Below are 19,560 nucleotides of genomic sequence, written 5' to 3'. Positions count from 1 at the left end.
TGATGTGTATTCTCATCTTGGGGAGGAGTCAATGATTGCTCCCAGTTTGCAATCATCTACAAACCTGGTTAGCTAGAGATCTTTGACATTGGCTTTGACATCTGAGAAGTAGATGCCAAACAGGAGTGGGCCTAGCACAGAGAATATGGGGACTTCACTGGGGACCAGCCTCTTTGTGGTGGTGGCCTTACTGATTCTAACCTACTGGGTCCTAAGAGTGAGCCAGTTAGCTATCCAGTGTGTTATAAAGGGTTTATATCTAGTTCTATAAGTTTGATGACAATTCCCAATTTGTCTGTGAACAGGTTCACTATATCACCAGGCTCAGTGAATGTGTACCATTAACCAGCAGTTCAGGACATTGCTATGTGCTGCCCTTGAGGTTTTTGACAAAGCTGAAGAAGTGGGTTGGGAGGGTGGCCTAATGGTTAAGGTGTTTGCCTTACAAACACAAGGTGCAGGGTTTGAGTCTCCCAAGGGATAATTGGCTAGGCTTAAAATGGCTCACAAGGGCAGTTAGCTTAGTACTAACCTATGAACCTATAAGGCCTCATGGTTATCTTTCACATGGGAGGATATCTTAATCTCAAATTTGGCTTTACTTGACCTAATTTTCCCTTGTATTTGCCTATTTACTTTGATAAGAGAGTTTGCATCTTTATGGGAATTAACCTTCCTGATTTTTGCTATAATTGTTTTCCTTTTATTATATACATTGTTTAATTTGGGATGCACCCAGGGTGTTTTGTTTCTTTTTCTAGATCTGGGCTTACTTCTGGTAGATACAGCAGCCTCTATAAAGACATTGACATGGTTGTACAGAGTTTCTGAGAACAATTCAGCTTAGGCTAGTGTGTTCTCAGGGTTTGGAGGGGCACTTGAATTTTGACAAACCATCACTTAACAACAGGTAATTTGCCTTGGAATAATTGTTAACTTTTACTGTTTTATATGACATTATGGAGTTGATTTTGATTTTGAAGGATACAACGTTATGGTCAGACATTACCAGGGAGGATAAGACATTGAAGGGGTGCAGCATTCTGCCATATTTGTGACCATGAGATTCACTATGTTGGAGCCTCTATTGGGCATATGCACTATTTGCTCAAGGTCATTTGTATTTATGAAGTCCAGGAATCTCTGTTCCTATAGATTTGAGGCCGTGTCGGATTCCAGTTCTATAGAGGAGTAATTAAAGTCTCCTATGAGTAGGGTGTTAGTTTGGGTGGCAAATGCCTTCAGTAGGTCCAAGTATGCATTATGAGCTTTTTGGGACATTGAGGGTGACCTATAGGTGGCTAGGATATGGTACTGGATTTTGTCTATGGTGATCTGCATGGGTAGGAACTCCAGCATATCATCTTGTTTGATCACCCTAAAGGTATGCTTGCTATTGATGTGTATTGAGGGATTCACTTTATAATCTCGAAATAGTGAAATCTCGAATTTCAGTATCTCGACACTATAAAGCCGAACATTCACAATATCGAAACCCCAAAAGTGTGAAATTCAAAATTGTGACTTTTAAATACATCCTCCACCACACAAACATATATACACCTTCATCCCCACACTACAACAAAACACACACAAACACAGCAATACAAATACACACACCTACCCTACATATAAGCAGGGGGCAAGCCCCACTGCACCCCCCACACCCCCGCTACTTATATATACTAACGCCAAGGTCGCACTAAAAAAAACAAAGACACTAAACCCACCACTACATACTCTATATTCCCCTTGCACAAACACACACCACATACATACAAACACAACCACTCTTAACACTTACACACTCACACTCTTACCTACCTACTGTAACCTACACCTAAAACTTCCCAACATACTCACATACACACAAATCCTTACCAAAACCCTTAAAAAACAGCACTTACCTAAATCTCCACATATATCCACACAACAGCAGGCAAACCATATCCCACAGCACACCGCACCTTACAAACACAGTAAGTCCCACGTACCGCGCTACTACAACCACAGATTCGACACTTCAAATTTGATCAAGTGCAGTTTTGCTCAACTACACTTTCAGCATTTTTGTCTTGAGATACTGAAATTCGAGATTTCAGTATTTCGAGATAGTAAAGTGCTTCCGTATTGAGACACCTCCATCTTTAGCCCTTGCCCTTATCTGTGAAGCTACTGGCCTAAATGTGTGGAAGGCACTGAAACCTTGTACTGCCACAGTACTCTGCTGCTTTAAACCATGTCTCAGTAACAGCACAGGTATCTGTATTCTTTAGTGTGAGGAGGGCTTGGACAGAGTGTAGTTTTTTATTTAGGCTCTTGGCATTGAGCAGTAACACCTAGTGGTTCTGTTGAGTTGATTTTACTATGTTGGTAGGTTTATCAGTTAGACATTGCCTAGAAAGGCACTATGGGGATGGATAAAGCCTAAGCCAGTTTTCAAAAGCCTAGAGGGGAAAGGTGCAGACCATCCTTAGCAAAGCAACATGGTCTGTTGACCATGTCCTCCCAAGCTGACAAATACTGTGTCCCCTTAGAATGACATCAGAAAGACAGGCAGTTGTTGAAATCAGTAATTTTTTGCTCATATTGTGGCATCATCCTCTGTGATGGTAATATGCTGCTCAGTGCCAGACTCATGCTAGCCTGAGACACATAGTCTGAAAGCTCCATAATATCTTTGTTCATATAGTCTAGGGAGGTACATCTCAAGTCATTTACACCACCTACATGGACTGTAATAAAATCATACTGGTACATACTGATGCCTGTGGTGTAATGACTTGAGTGTATATGTGATTTGGAGGTTCTGAGCTTCAGATAAGCAACTAACATTTGCTTCTCCTTGATCAGCCCATTTAGATAGGCATCAATATATCTTACAATGGCATCCCTTGTGATGAGAGTCCTGGAAAGTGTGTTTGCTTGCCTTAGAGGCTTAATGTTTGGGGCTCTACTGAGAGTGACAGTATGTGTGGTATTAAGTGTTGTTTTTTTCTGAGGGCCTTTACGCTTACTGAGGCGTAGCTTTGACAATGGGTGGTCTATGTGATCTTTGTTGTTTAGGAAGATTGCTTTTAAGTGTGGCAGCATACATTAGTCTGTGTTTGTGTTGTGTGTGTGGTTTTAACAACCTGATGTGGACTTGTATGCAAGCTTTTAGCCTCCACTGATATTGTGTAATTAGACTTCCTGTATACCGTGTCTGATTCCTTAAGGGTTAAGTGGTTCTCAGTGAACATGAGAGAATTGCTATATTGTCTCAAGATGCCCATATCCACCAAGCTGGCTACAGAGAAGTTAGGTAACTGCATATCCATAGTGTCCATTCCTTTGATTAGTGAGCTACAAGGGGGTCGTGTATTGGGGTTAGAAGGCTATTAAGGATGCTTTGTGTAGCCTAATAAGGGTGCTTTACTGGGGCAAATTATGTTAAACGGTACTAAATTCTACTAGCTTTAATATTTACACAATACTGAATTCTACTAAATCTCTAGGCATTGCCACTCAAAGACCAACTAGGTACTCTAAGATTGTTGACACACAAGGTATTTGAACTATATTGCTGCTTTACAGGTTATAGTTTTATGGACTGTTCTAAAGAGAATATTTGCTTTCCAGGTGTTTGCTACTGTACAGGGTATTGCTAACGCATGCATTCATGCAAAATGCATAGCAGCACAGAAAAAACAGAAAACTAAATTATGAGCCCTCTGGCTATTAAAATGACTACACTATGAGTAATTTTGTGTATTTCCCAACTCAGATAGACAAGGCAAACACGTTCTACCACAAGATGAATAAACCTGGTTCGCTTGATGGAAAAACATGGCAGAAGATAGCCACAAGTGCAATGCGAACATAAATCACTTAAACAACTAGCTGGAAATCCCTTGCTGAAGGTAACTTTGAGACAGTAACAGTGAGAGGAAAAGCAATTTTTTTTTTTACAAAAACTTCAGTGAAATGCATTCATAAAAGCAGGAAACAAAAGTGATCACTCAAAATAGCTTAACTGTGATTTAGCAATCAAAGACACTTAACTTTGCCTGGATGACACTGGATACAATTAAAACACTTCTGGAATGCAGATTAGGACTATAAACTTTGCTGAGCTCCAGGAAAATGAGCAGGATACATTATGCAGTAAAGGAGGTTTACACAAGAACAATACTGATTTGCTGGGTGGGCACTCAGTATCATGGGTCTGTGGAAAACAGTGGGTGGGAATGGGTCTATATCAGTCCATCGAAACGGCTGACAATCAAACATCAGATGCTGAAACTGTGAAGTTCGAACACTGATTATCGCAAAATTGTGGAACATCGAATTCTTTCCCAGGGAAAGAATTCAGTGGTCCGATCATGTGTCTTTGCGATTATCAGGACTGTGGTGGGAAGTTACAGGTTGGGTTCAGGTAAGTGTGCAATTGTGTGGACATTAGGGTTAGGGCACAGGTTAGGTGAGTTAGGGTTAGGGTGCAGGTGAGGTGCGTGTGCGATAGTGACAGACTTTAGGGTTAGGGTGGGATAGGTGAGTTAGGGTTAGGGCATGGGTCAGGTGAGTGTGCGATAGTGATAGGGTTAGGGTTTGGGTTAAGGTAAGTGGATAGATAGTAGTGTATATACAGTTTAGTGTATGGTTAGATGTAGGATTTTAAGCGTTTGTGTGTGGATTGCTGTTTTTTTGGTGTGCTTGTGTTGTGTGTGTGTGTTTCTTGGAACAGCGATTTTTTTCCCCTGGGAAAGAAAATTGCTCTTCTAAGACTTCGATGTTTTTGTACTTCGTGGTTAGAAGTTCAAACATATGGTGTTTGAACTTCAGCTTTTTCGGTGAACTGATATAGACCCAGTAGGAAGTGTACATACATAGCTCATACAACAGTCAGCACCAATGAAAGGTGGGGGTGAGGGCCTTTGGGAATCAGATAACATAAGGCGTGGAGGCAGATACACAGCCTTATAAAACAACAGCAGAAAGGTGGAAGGTTTGGAAAATTTTCAAGGAACAAGCAAGCTAGCTACAGAGGCTAGCAATCAAATGAAACCAGTATTGGAGTCCTGTCATAAACTTTAGTTTAATGTGTCAGTGGGGGATGGATCATACAGACACAAGCAGGCAAATTATAAGCAGAAAATTAAAGCACTGAAGCACAAACTGGAGCAGAGACAATTCTCTCATTATTGAACTTCTACTACCATTTAAGACAGCAGATTATGCAGAAATTTACCAGTAACACTGTTTATGGAAAAATGCTGTAATATATGATTAAGGCAGAAATCTGGTAATATATGCAGTTCTGCCACAACTGTGAATTAAACTACAAGTCTTTGGCTGAGCAGGGTTTGAAATGCAAACAAATAGCTTTTACAAGTAAGTCCACTTGTGGAAGTTTAAATGCAGAATAACCGAGGTCACTGAACAAACTAAAAATGCATTCAGAGGGGAACACAGCAGAAAAGCACAAAGTATCACCACACAGGTTACTATAAGTGCATCTTAAATATTTAAGCAGCATTGAAGTAATTAAAATAATTTATTTTTCTTCTTTCTTTCTTTCTTTCTTTCTTTCTTTCTTTCTTTCTTTCTTTCTTTTTTAAAGTTGGTTATAGTTCCACACCTCTCCAAGTCTTGGATAAAAGTCTCTGGGTGGGGTAACTCTATGCTAGAAACAGGAGCCAGGTAGAGAGCTATCCAGTTAAATAAAGACAGTATTGCAGCTCTTCCAGAAACTTTAGCTTAATGTGTTAGTGATGGATGGGGCAGACACAGAATGTAAACAGGTAAAAGATAAGCAGAATATCAAAACAATGAAGGACAAAGAATGTTCTCATGTTCACAGACAGCCATTTAATCTTTAAAGGAAAACTCCACCCTACAACTAAAAAAAATGTTTTTTTCACTCTGTCTTTGTTTCCTGACCTGTCTTAACACCTCACAGTCACTCTAAGTGTTTTATTTGCAGTTTTAGCCTGTTTTCCACAACATGGCTAGCAATTGGGGTTAGATGTATCAACGCCATCTTGTTCTCCCTCAACCCCTGCTCTTTCACATAATGCTTTGTATGATTCATGCCAGGTATAAGGAGGTAACTGTAAATTCCCATGCCATTGATATATAACGGGATTTGTGTGAGTCACTGTTATCTTCTTTACCTTATGTAAAAGTACTGCTTCTTTTCTGTCTCTAATCACCCTCATTTATGTTTGGTTTAGACCTTGTTTTACCCTATACTTAGAAGTTATCCAGCTACAGCCAGAAAAGTAGCTAAACCTCAGAACCCTCACTCCTACAATTCAAAAAAAAACTTAAACCCCATCTCAATACTCTCTGGCAATGTCCCCTGTCCTGATTAACCACTAACATTTACCCTCATTTACCCTTCTCTTCCCTCCTTTATTTTTTTTTAACTTTTTTAACATAAGCCTTTGTATGTTTTTTTATGTTTTTTTTTTTTATTTTGTTTTTTTTTTTTTTTTTTGTAAGTGTATTTTTATCTTTTGTATATTCCTTTTTGCATTATTTTTTTTTTTTTTGTGTTCATGTCTGTTATTTGTATGTCTGTTATGTTCTCCCGCCTTTCTCCCGAAAATGGACATGTATCCTGTGGAAGACTCTAAACTCTAAAATAAATAAATAAACTGCAGCCTTTGATCAGGATTTTCCTTTGTAGTATAAGAGGAACTGGCAGTCCCCTACCCCCACACTACTGAGAGGTGTTAAAACTGTCATTGCAATGAGAAACCCTTACAGAATCAATTCCTCTTGGAATACAAAAGAAAACCCTGAATAAAGGCATGCGATTTAGTTAATTTTCTGGCTGTAGCTGGATAACTTCTAAGTATAGAGTAAAACAAGGTCTGAGCCAAACATAAATGAGGATGATTAGAGAGAGAAAAGAAGCAGTCCTTTTACATAAGGTTAAGAAGATAACAGTAACTCACACAAATCCCATTATATGTCAATGGCATGGGAATTCACAGTTACTTCCTTATGTCTGACATGATTCATACAAAGCATTATGGAAAAGAGAAAGGGTTGATAGAGAACAAGATCATGTTAATACATCAAGTTCCATTGGTAGCCATGTTGTAGAAAACAGGCTAAAATTACAAATAAAGCACTTAGAGTGATTTTGAGGTGTTAAAACAGGTCAGGAAACAAAGACTGAAAAAAAAAAGATTTTTTTAGTTCTAGGGTGGAGTTTTTCTTTAAAAAGACAAACACAGTATGTGAAAGATGCACATACACAATTTCATTGGAGGCAAAAATATCGCACACAAACAAGGTTGTCAGGAACACGCATACTACATCCATTACACATAGTGTTCAACACACTCATAAACCAACCTATGTTGAGGCATTAAAACACAATTTTTCCAAACCTCAAAGACCTCCTAAGCCTATAAACAGCAACGATGCCTATCCTCAGCAATCTCTAGAGCACTCACTAAAAGCAACACCAAACACCACATAATTGCCTTCACCCACTGGAGCCCGAAGGCCAAAACCCATAAGGTTAGCCAACACATTACACAGAACTCTTGCCCTAAGGGACTTCATTGTATGACACAGAGATGTCCACTCACCACAATGAACAAGAAGATAATGATTGGTTGCTTATCTGCAGCCAGGATCTGCCAAGTTACCATGCACTCAAAGTACTATACCGCAGGTCCCTGTGGGTTGTAATGACCTGAAAAGTACTTCCCTGGACTATATAAAGACAGGTATTGTTAATCTCTTTGAATATATGTCTCAGGCCTTACATTGAGCAACATTCTGCCCTCACCAAAGATGTTGCCACAGTATGAACAAAAGATGATTGATTTCAATAATTGACAGTTTCTAGTGTGTTTCCAGGGTGATTCAGCGTTTGTCACCATAGAAGAAAATGGTTAATAGACCATATTGCTTCGCAAAGGATGGTCAGCATCTGTCTACCCAAGGCTTCTGAATATTGGCTAAAACTTCATTCACTCCCTTAGAACCCTTTTAGCCAATACCAAATTGACAAAACTACTGACATAGCAAATAAAATACAAAGAAACCTAAAGGTGTTACTGCTCAGTGCTTGCAGCCTAAACAAGAAACACCATACCTTACAAGATCTTCTCATTCTGGAAAATATAGACATCTGTGCAGTTACTGAGGCATGTTTAAATCCACAGAAGGTACTCTGCAGTGCAAGGCTTCAGTGCCTTACACACATTTAGACCATCAGTTGCACAGACAGGGACAAAAAGTGGAGGAGTCTCAATCTATATTAGAAACAAGCATAACATTCATTAAATAGGATGATGCCCTGGAATTTATCCATGTGCAATTCACCACAGAGTTCCATACCATATACTAGCAAGCTACAGATAACCCCCTATGTCCCTAGAATATACCAATGAATTCCTAGATCTACTGGAGACACTCACCATTAAACCAAATACTCTATTCATGAGAGACTTTAACTACCCTTATACTGACTAGGAAACATACACTTCCTCATACTCACAGGCACAACAATTCTTGGACTTTATTAATGCAAATAACCTTAACCAGATAATACACACACCCCCAGAGTTTCAAACATACTGGACCTGGTACTCACATCCCCCTCAGCATCACATCCTCACTGATGAGGTTAGACCATAAAGCTGTCTTCTTTGAAATAAAAATCAGCTGAATAACTCCAGTAAACCATGTCACAGTTAGGAACTATTCCAAAACAAACTACATCCTATTAAGTGATAGTTTGTCAACATTCAATAGTCCTCCCAACCCCAAGTTCACAGCAACTTATGTGGAATTGTTCATAAAAAACTTTGTCTGTATAGAGGCTGCTGTGCCTACTAAAAATAAGCCCAAAACAAACACTAAAAGCAAACCACACTGGTGAAATCCCAACCTTAATAGGGTATAAAACAAAAGTAAAAAAGTCATGGCTAAAATCAGGAAAAACAACTCCCATAATGATAGGAGTTCTCTAATTAAACTAAACAGAAAACTAAGAGGACTAATTAAGTCCAACTGTCCAACAAGGCCAATTACAAGATAAATAGATCCTCACAGGCTAAAAGCAACCACAAGGTCTTCTACAGTTATGCCCAAAACCTCAAAGGCAGCACACATCAGTGTGTCGAACTGGTAGTCAGTGGTGCCAACTTCACTGAGCAGAGTGACATTGGGAATTTGCTGGATGACAAATTCAGCTCAAACCTCACTCATCAGTCTCCTATGCCTCCCCCCATGAAATATCTACTAGCACAACCTCCCCCCAACTTTTAACAGGAAGCAGGTCCTGTCAGAGCTCTCTAAATCCAAAAACACAGCCTCAGTGTACCCTGAAAATATACCAGGATGCCTCATAACCATCTTGAAATGTGACCACTTGAGTCGCTTTTCAACTATAGCCTCAGTACAGTCCTTGTACCATGAGACTGGAGAACTACAACAGTTATACCATTTCAAAAGGGTGGACCATCAACTGACTCAGGAAATTTTAGATCTATTAGTCTAACTAGTTTAATATGCAAAGCCATGGAACAAATTATCATGGGAATGATCAACACAGACATAGGCAGCCTTCAGACACTGGACCCAACCCAGTCAAGGGAAGCTCATGCCTACTAAACCTGGTGGACTTCTTTGAGACAACATCCAAGGTAATGGATAATGGGAAAATAGTGTATATTACCTATCTGACCCTGGCTAAGGCATTTGATACAATACCCCACTTGGGTACAGTTGGCAAACTCACTGAAGTGAGCATAAACCATGACATAACTTACTGATTTGCCAGCTGGCTCACAGACAGGTCTCAAGAAGTCAAGATTGGTGATGCCACTTCTACTAGGAGACCAGTTATCATTGGGGTACCTCAGGACTTCATGCTGGGACCACTCCTATTTGGCATCTACTTCTCGGAGATAAAAGCTAATGTTAAGAGTCTATGGCTGACTAAGTTCACAGATGACTGCAAATTGGGAGCTATCATAGATTCTTCTGACACAAACATCTTACAAGAGGGTTTAACACAGGCAAATGACTGGTGCCAAAGTTACAGACTAAACTGCAATGCTAAGAAATGCATTATAGTGACTTTTGGGAAGACTGCCACCCAGGCTAATGACTCCAATGCAGAGCTGAACCATTAGTCAAGGATCTGGGAACGTGTAATAATTTGCCCTTTGACCAATATATGGCCAAGGAAGTAAGAAAATCATTCTATGTCGCCCCACTTATAAGTAAGGGCATGGCATCCAGGTTCAAGGAAGTCATAGTGCCACTTTATTCATCCCTTATCAGATCCATCACTGAATATATTGCCACCTTCAGCATGTACCTGACCAGACAAATGTAACAGTTGGAATGCCCAAAATGTTCCTTACCAGGACAATCTAGAGTATAGGATATCAACATCATTTGGGGAGTCAATAATTGCCCCCAGCTTTTAGTCATCAGCAAACTTGATCAGCCAAAGGCCATCTACATTTACCTTGACATCTGAGAAGCATATTCCAAACAGGATGGGGCCCAGCACTGAGCCCTGCAGTACTGCACTGGTGACTGGCCTCTTGCTGGATGTGGATTCCTCCACTCTGATAATGTGTCCCACTTTTATAACATGTGTCCTATCCATCTGGTGACATAGAGGCTTATGGCCATTTTTGTGAGTTTATCTATAATACCCAAGTGGGGCATTGTGTCAAACACCTTGGCCAGGTCAAGGTAGGCAGGATGCTACCCTCATCCATAGCCTTGGTGACCTTCTCAAAGATATCCACCAGATTAAGCAAGCAGGAACTGTCCTTAACAAAGCTAAGCTGAGTCAGGTCTACAGTCTGGAGATTTTCTATGCAGTTGATAGTCAGATCCATGATTATTATTTTTATAGCATTGCATATGAGGTTAGTCAGACTTATGGCTTGGTAGTTTCCAAGGTCCATTGATAGCCATCCTTTGTGCAGAGGGATGACTGCTACTGTCTTCCACTCTACTAGGACAAACTTTGTTAGGAGACTGTGGTTAAAAAGAGATCTGAGTGAGTATGTTAGGTCATGTTTCAAGCTACGTAATAGGCACCCTAGGATTCTGTAAGGGCTCATTGATGCTGTGTTTCTTGCTTTGAAGAGTGCAGTAACGACTTGTTCTTTTGTGATAACAGGCAAAGGAATTGTAGGGGGTATGTCATGGGGAGTGATCGGAGGTGATGAGGGGGTGAAATTTGAGATGATTTTATCTGCCAGCAGGTTTGCTATTTATTCTGGCTGAGTATAGGTAGTGCCATCTACAACCAACTCAGCACATTGCTGAGTGTTTTCCTTAAGATTTTGGACATAATTAAAAATGTTTTGAGGTTCAATTTGCCTATTGAGATTAATGAGGGATTTCCTCTGTTGTGCACCCTCCCTCTTACTTCTAGATAGGAATGTCTTCCTTCTGTTGTATAGTCTATTTATGCCAGGGGTTCACCAGGATGACTTGTCTTTCTGTCTAGACCTGGGTTTAGTTCAGCTAGGTACTGCTGTTTCTATGCAGTTGTTTAAGTGATTGCACAGGGCATTCAAGTACACTTTTACATAGGCCTATTTATTTTAGGGATTAGGGGGAGCTATAAAATTACCAATGTTATCACTTAACACAAGGTAATTTGCCTTGGAAAAATTCTTTATGATTTTTAGGGCTTGGTGGGTGTTCTACCAAAGGAGACCGATTTATGATCCAGTCTTACCAATGAGGACATTATGATAAGCAGGGTGAAATGCTCCCCCATGTTAATGAGTACTATGTCAAGGATGTTTGAGCCTCTAGTGTGAGAGTAAACCAGATGTTCCAGAACATTTGCACTGACAAAGTCCTGGAATCTCTGAGCCTGCATGTTAGCGATAGTGTATGTTTACCAGTTTATGGAGGGGTAGTTAAAATCCCCCATGAGTAGTGTGTTGGGATGAATGGTAAGCAATTCTAGTGGCTTCTGGTATACAGAGAGGTTGTCATGGTTCATGTTTGGGACCTGTAGTTAGCGATGATATGGTGAAGGGATTTTGGCTATGGTCAGAGTAGCACAAGCAAGTCATCCTGCTTGACCAATCTTGAGGTGTGATTGTTTTTTGTGTAAATGGAAACACCTCCTCCTTTCATTTTTTTTTTCTTTTCAGAGGATGGTCTGAATATGTGATAGGCATTGTACTTTTGCACTGCTGAGGTGTTTTCCACAGCCTTGAGCCATGTCTCTGTAACAGTGTAGTTTCTTGTTAAGACTCCTAACATTGAGCAGTAGTATCTCTAGTCTGGCATTAGAAGAATTTGTTATGTTGGTAGGTCTGTTGGTTTGGCACTGCCTAAAAAAACGCATTATGTTGCTGACTAATGCCTTGCTGGTATTTGAAAGCCTAGAGGCAGCAGGCACAGACCATCTCTGGCAAAGCAGCATGGTCTGTCAATCATGTCATCCCAGGCAGACAAATATTGGATCCCCTTGAAATAATGCCTGCAGCTTATATCGTGGTATCATTCTTGGTGAGGGTAGAATGCAGGTCAAACCGAGGCTCTTACACTCTTTCAACACGTATTGAGAGAGGGCCATCATGTCTCTCTTCATATAGTCCAGGGAAGTACAGCTCAGGTCATTCACATCCACTTGGACTATGACTGAGTCATACTAGTACTTGTGGTCGAGTGACTTGAGTGCCTGTGTGATCTGGTGAATCCTAGCAATAACAGGCAACTGACTCTAGTCATCTCTTTATCCAACCCAGTGAAGGAGGAGTCCGTGTGTCTCACGATGGAGTTTCCTATGATCATGATGTTTGACTGTGTGGTTTCCCGCCTTAGGGCCTCACTTGTACAGACGCTGTGATATGTATTTTTGTATATAGTGGTGGGTGTTGACTTGGTTTTGTTTGCATGTGGTTTCAGATGGCAGTATACATGAGGCCTCTGAGGTTTTGGTAAGTTACTTATGAGTACCTCCACATATGTGGGTTTATGAGTCAAGATCTTATTTAGTGAGAGAAATGATGTGCATGTGCTGACAAACTGTCATTTGATTTGCCAGTATGTGAGAGTCGTGTCTCAGGTTTCATAGTTTAAATATATCTCTCACATACTGTGTTTGTTTGTTTCAGGATTAAATGGTTGTCAGTATACATGAGATGTCAGTATACATGAGACAATTGTTACATTGGCTTATGATACCTATGTCCACATGCCTATCCATTGTTTCAGGTTTTTTTACTATGGGTTTAACCAGGGTGAAGAGTGGTTAAATTTGACTGGACTGGGATGATATCACATGGAGGAAGAATGGATGCTATGCTCACTGTAAACTGCAGCTATCCAACAAGGTAATGCTGCTCTGCACACAACCCAGATACTCCTCGAGATATAAGGTTAAAAGGTAGATATAAGGTTGCAGAGACAGTTATTATAAGGGAAATGTTAACTTGAAAGCATTTTCATGTATACAGGGCACTGCCAACTGCCAGTGTGTTGAGAGTAGCCTGGCACAAACACTGGGCTTATATAGAATCAGAAAAACAAGTTTTACAACAGCAAGGCCTACAGACCAATCAGGAAAATGCACAATAAGCTTTCAGCCAGCAGCCCCCAACTCAGATAGGTTTTCTACACCACACTTATGCAACAAGAGTGCAGTCAGAAAACCCTCTTTATGCAAAAATGCTGGTTTTAGAGCTCAAGTGCAGGGAACCACATACTCTAGATACTACAGTCGTAAAACTAGCCGACACAATGTAATTAGGTACTACAGCAGCAGTGAAACAGTTCAGCTTTGAAGCACTACAAAAGTGTGAGATATGCAACAAGTAATGATCCTTATGAAATACAGTAAAAATAATCAGCAGATGTGCAAAATGATGCTTATTTTCATTCTTTTAGCAGAGGATGGCTCTAGATGCAGCAGATCCTCTGTAACTCTCAGGCGAAGCAGCCAAACCAAGAGCAGCTCTGAGGAATTGCACAAACTAACATATCCACCCACATAACCACTAGAAACTTCCTAGCTAACATACTCCCTTCTGATAAATGCCCAGGATACATGAGGACTTAGTTGGGTTGGATTTCATACCTAGGCTTTTAAAGACCCTGGTGGTTGTCAGCCTAGAAAATATCTATGAACGCATGGAACTATGAATACTGCCAGTTGCAGGGTTGGCATCGACTAAGGATTTACTGAAGTAGTGCTATGGGCAGAAATGAGCTAATAAGAAGTATTACTGCTACTACTACTTCTACCACTACAATTAGGAGTACAACATATAATAGCAATGTTAAACTTAAGCACAATAATACAAAAATGCAATTCAGTGCATATTCCACTATGAAATAAGGCATTTGAGTAAACAAGCATTACCTATCCAGTCTGTGCATCAGACACAGGCAACCCAAATCGCAAAGAAATGTTCAAAAAGCAGGGCAAAGTCATCATCACTTGCACAGGGTGATGGGTTACTTGAGGTCAATCCTCACACAAAAGAAGTATTTGTATGTGAGTGAGAAATGAGATTAACAGTTAATATGTCCTGTCAGGGCCAGTAGCTCTAGTTGTAAAGAAGTCAATTTTATGAAAGAGTTTATAAGTGTGTGAGTGTGTGTGTGTGTGTGTGTGTGTGTGTGTGTGTGTGTGTGTGTGTGTGTGTGTGTGTGTGTGTGTGTGTGTGTGTGTGTGTGTGTGTGTGTGTGTGTGTGTGTGTGTGTGTGTGTGTGTCTGTCTGTCTGCAGGAACACAGGCTAAGCATTTGTGGTAGCACTACACCCTGACATCCTGGACAGGTGTGAGAGGTACATGGTAGAAGATTCAGTTCACTGTTGCCATCCTTGACCAAATGAACTACCTTCACTAAGAGATGCACTGCTAGTTCCATGACTCTGACTAGAAGTCATGGTGCTACCTGAATGAGAACAATGAGTGCTGGATGAACTCTCATCGTGACTACCTCCATGACCATGACGTCTATCACATCAGGGTGTGAACACCTCAATCACTGATGGAGCAGTGGAAGTAGTACCACTACAGGAGCAGGATCTGGCATGGCCATGGCTACGGCTAACATCTGAAGATGTAGCAACATGGATGCTGACCCTCCCAAGCAGAAGTTTCATAAAAGACATTACAGGATCCAGTACTTCAATCATCCAGTCCAAGGACTCCTGAAAGAATAATAATAACTGTTGCTAACATGATTATTAGTTTGAATAAAAAGCTGCAAGAATGATATGAAATATAAAGGGTTACTTTAGGAATAGTATAAAATGCTGAAAAATAAAAAGTAGTAAGTGTGCTGGCATAGCTTAATTAGATTTTGGCATCCATGTAAAGGAGTATGTTATTGAGAAACAAAGTCTGTAAGAATAACTGTGCAGATGGCAGCTGGAAGGACATCAGCAGAGTAAAGAGATGTAACATCAAGCAGATAGTGCTGGAACACCACATTTCAGATAATGCAAGACTGGGTTTCCATGGATCATCAAACTACAAAGAACCAAGGACAAGTGAACAAAGGAAAACTGTTATACAAAGAAAGAACTGTTATACATCAGACTATGAGAAAAAATATCAGACTTTTTGGTATAAATATGAGTGTGTATAAACAAGCTTTGAGAATTTGCCATAGAGAGCTGACAGCATCTGTGTTGCATGCTTGTAGATCCGAAAGGAGAATGTAAAAGTAAATCGTATTAACTGAAGCGGTGTCTCTGTGTATTTATTGTACTCAGCAGAATACAGTAATAAGACTAGTTGGTCACAATAAATAGTTAAATATACTTTGGTATGCTTGCATGTAAATGCAAGTAACAGCAAAAAAAAAAGAAGACTTCATATAATGTTTCACTCCTATTAATGGTTCATGCAGTCTCACATTTCAGAATATATGACATACAGTACCCTGACTATCTCTTACACTTACAAGATCCTAGTAGAATCTGCCTGTGTCTCCGTGACAGCCCTATACATATGTTGGGTGGCATCTACTGACACACCATCAGGAGGAATGCTGAAAGCATGTCTCCTCTGAGCAACTCAACCAACACCCCTGAGTGGCACTTCACCCTGACAGTGGGTAGTGGGTTCATTCTGCCAGCTCTGCAACTGGAGCAATCACACTACCTTGATCAACCATGTCCCCCTCATCTTGTTCAATATATGCCATGGCCTAAGTACATAATAAGTAAAATCAGCAACATAATAAGGTATTGGGAAATATGGATATCTAATCGACTTCATTGTGATAATACGTTTGGACAATCATTCATGACAGTAATACATTTCATTAACACACATTTTACTTGCATATGCTGTGCACAACATGACCGTATATAAACTCCTGTATGACAGCTTCCTCAATAAGTCTCATAACATGAATGCATGATGAGGTGTCTGAGAAATGCAAGTTATTAGGCAAAACCTGTTAAAAATGTCAATGTTTCAGACTAATACCATAGTTACATGGTCCAAATCTAGATATTTTGAAGCGACAGTGAAAGTAACTGTTCTTAATCTTAACATTTCACTTATAGAAGGCGACCACATAGATAAATCAGCACATTGCTTTATGTTATTTTATTTATTTATTTTACTCCATCCTTTGTGTGGCACTTGGCATTGCACGTCTGTGATTATAGTGTTGACTATCAGTGAAAAACAATTAACTTCCCAAGGAAAAAACTCAACATTTTATTTCATATGTGCAGACTTTAGCAGCAGTAGCACACATAAGACTGGTGCTGGTGCAATTCAGTCAGCATTATGGACATTACTGAGTGCAGAAAATACACCTGTTCTGTAACTTTCTCCGTGGCTCAATGCATTGATGCAGTATGTTCTGAGGAGCAGCAGAAGTAATGCAGGGTTTTAATCCAGTTTACAGAGTGTTTTAATAAAGGGGTCAGAATAGTGACTTTTTACTGATAATTGAATATGAAGTACAGTTGGTCAGCAACAGACATTTCAACATATGTATGAACATGGCTGCAATGAAATGAGATTTGTCATTACCCTAAGGATATATAGCGCTGATGTATGTTGTATAGAATAGTAAGTAATGTAAATAATGTATGCCCCTTCCTCAATATGTGTTACATAGGCTACTCAAATTGATGCAAAAGAAAATGGTTTACAGGAATAAATAGGTGTCTCAAAATATGAGTCCAGTAAAAATAATAACTCAAAGTCCAGCACATAAAGGTTTATCAGAATTAGGTCTATCACCAATCATGGTCAAATTTTTACACCTCAACTTACACCCAGAAAGCATGAGTTCACCTGTGGCATTCATGGCTCATATACAGACTACATCAGTTCAACTTTCTATTTTGTAATGGGTTTAATTCTCAGGTGCTGTTAGTCACAGTCTGCAAAATGTATATATCCTACTCAGTATAAATGTATGTGATAGCAACACTGAATGACACCAACATAATTGACAATGTCATGTCATACCTGTTTGTCACAAGAGTCTATATAGGATTAACATCCACTATACCAGATAGCATGACCAGAGGTGCCAATATATAGGTTCACAGGTTCATAGGTTCATAGGTTGGTACTAGGCTATCAGCCCTAGGGCCTATGCAAGCCTAGCCATAACAATTCCCTGGATATTTCTTCCCACAATATTTACTTCTCTGGACCCCTATCTAGCAGGGCGACTGACATGATCCCCCGGGGTGAATTTCCTATCTCCCATCCAGTCATCAAGGTTCCTTTTGAAGCGGGCCAATGAGGTGCTCTGCTTGACATGTATGGGCAGTCTATTCCAGAATATGGGGAGTCTCTGGGTCAGGAACCTATCCCTCCAGCATGTTTTGTTCATTGTGATGATGAGGTTTAGATCCCTGGAGCGTGTGGCTCTGAGGGATTGGGATTTCTTTAAGTGGAGCATGTCCAACAGTTCAGGGTTTGACATGGCCTTGTATGTTAAGCAAAGATCACCTCTGAGTAGACGATATACCACAGAGTATAGCTGGAGTTTTTTTAGACGGTCAGCATATGGCATCTGCTTTAGGCCTGTGATTCTTTTAGTGAGGTATTTCTGTGGCCTTTCCAGCTGTTGCAGATGTCTTGGGAGGTACATAATATAATTTCAAATTTAGCTCTGATCTCATCAGTAAAAAGCATTTGATGAAGTCACCATAGAACATGTGTATATACACATCATTACATATTGGTAAGTCTCACTGCTATGTTTTAAAATTGAAATGTAGTTTAAAGAAATCTTACCCAAATTCACCCCCTGGCCATTTGTATGCTTTCTGTTACATAAATACAGTTGTCAAGGTTGTCTGTCATTAAGCGTAGGCTGGTACATATGGGATATGATTTGAACTCCAGTTACCTGCCATTTTTCCTGATATCCTTGAGAAGATATGGCAGGCAATGCTGAGGGTGGTGCTCCTTTTGGAGCTCAAAGATGGTGTCAGGAGAAGTCCATGAACTTTGTTAGGCTCCTGATAAAGTGTTACAACTGTAGGCATTTGCAGCAGCAATATACTAGATCTCTGTACAAGGCTGAGGCTTGGAATAGCTTGGCCAAGGCTGCCACCAGTGCAGTTGGCATTCCATGCACTTGTGAACAATGTTGCCACCATTATAGTGACATGAAAATGTAGAAGTAGGACCTCCTTCGCTGATGGGAGGAAGACATTAGAATCGGTGGCACCCCTGAGTTGTGTAAGTATAGTGGCCCATTACCAGTCAATACAATTATATGGCTTGCTAACACAAAACAGGTAATTTGTTCTGTACATCTTCTGAAGAAATAAAAAGGAACTGGGAGGCATACCAGGATAGACTGGCATGCCTCAAAGAGGCATAGGCTAAGTATGGCTCGGGTAAGAATGCTAGCAATATTATCATGCATCAGAGCAGTAATTCCCTTTATCAATTTGGAAGGCATTAGTCAATATAAGCTTGACATACACAACTGAGTAAGCATATTTTACATATATATCAAGCACACATGCCTGCTTCAATAGCTCTTGAGAATTGCATCAGGCAATGCAAAAATCACTGTAACAGTGTGTGGGTTGAAACCCAAGCAGCAGCAATTAGTTTTTATTGCACAATATAAAATCAATGTTCTGTAATTTGTAAGTAACAATAAAATTGCAATATTTGTAAATAGACATTTCTTTAATTGGAATCCATATATCATATATGCAATACTCACAAAACTGTTTGACTGATGTTTACAATAACAATGAGACTGATGTGTCTTGTATGACTTCACATTTAACATATTCATGCATCACCCTAGACTGAATGTGAAATATTAAAATGACATGCAGTTGATGACATTTCCCTCCCCTCCTCTGTCTCTCTTTTTTTTTTTTAATTTGCAACATAATTCCTGCTGCAACACAAATGACCATCAGCAAGAGGAGCTAGACCAGGCACTGGGGATCAGACCACCATACGTCCACAAGTGGCTATGGTGGTACCAACACAGACAGCACAGACATCCACCAATTCTGGGTCTCAGTCTGTCAGTGTTGCCTCCACAACTCCAGTACTACCTGTTCCTACTGTGTCAGGTAGCTCTGCGA

Source organism: Protopterus annectens, chromosome 3.part0, assembly GCF_019279795.1.
Source record: "Protopterus annectens isolate FY-2018-M chromosome 3.part0, PAN1.0, whole genome shotgun sequence".
Lineage (NCBI taxonomy): Eukaryota > Metazoa > Chordata > Ceratodontiformes > Protopteridae > Protopterus > Protopterus annectens.
Note: the sequence above shows the minus strand (reverse complement) of the source record.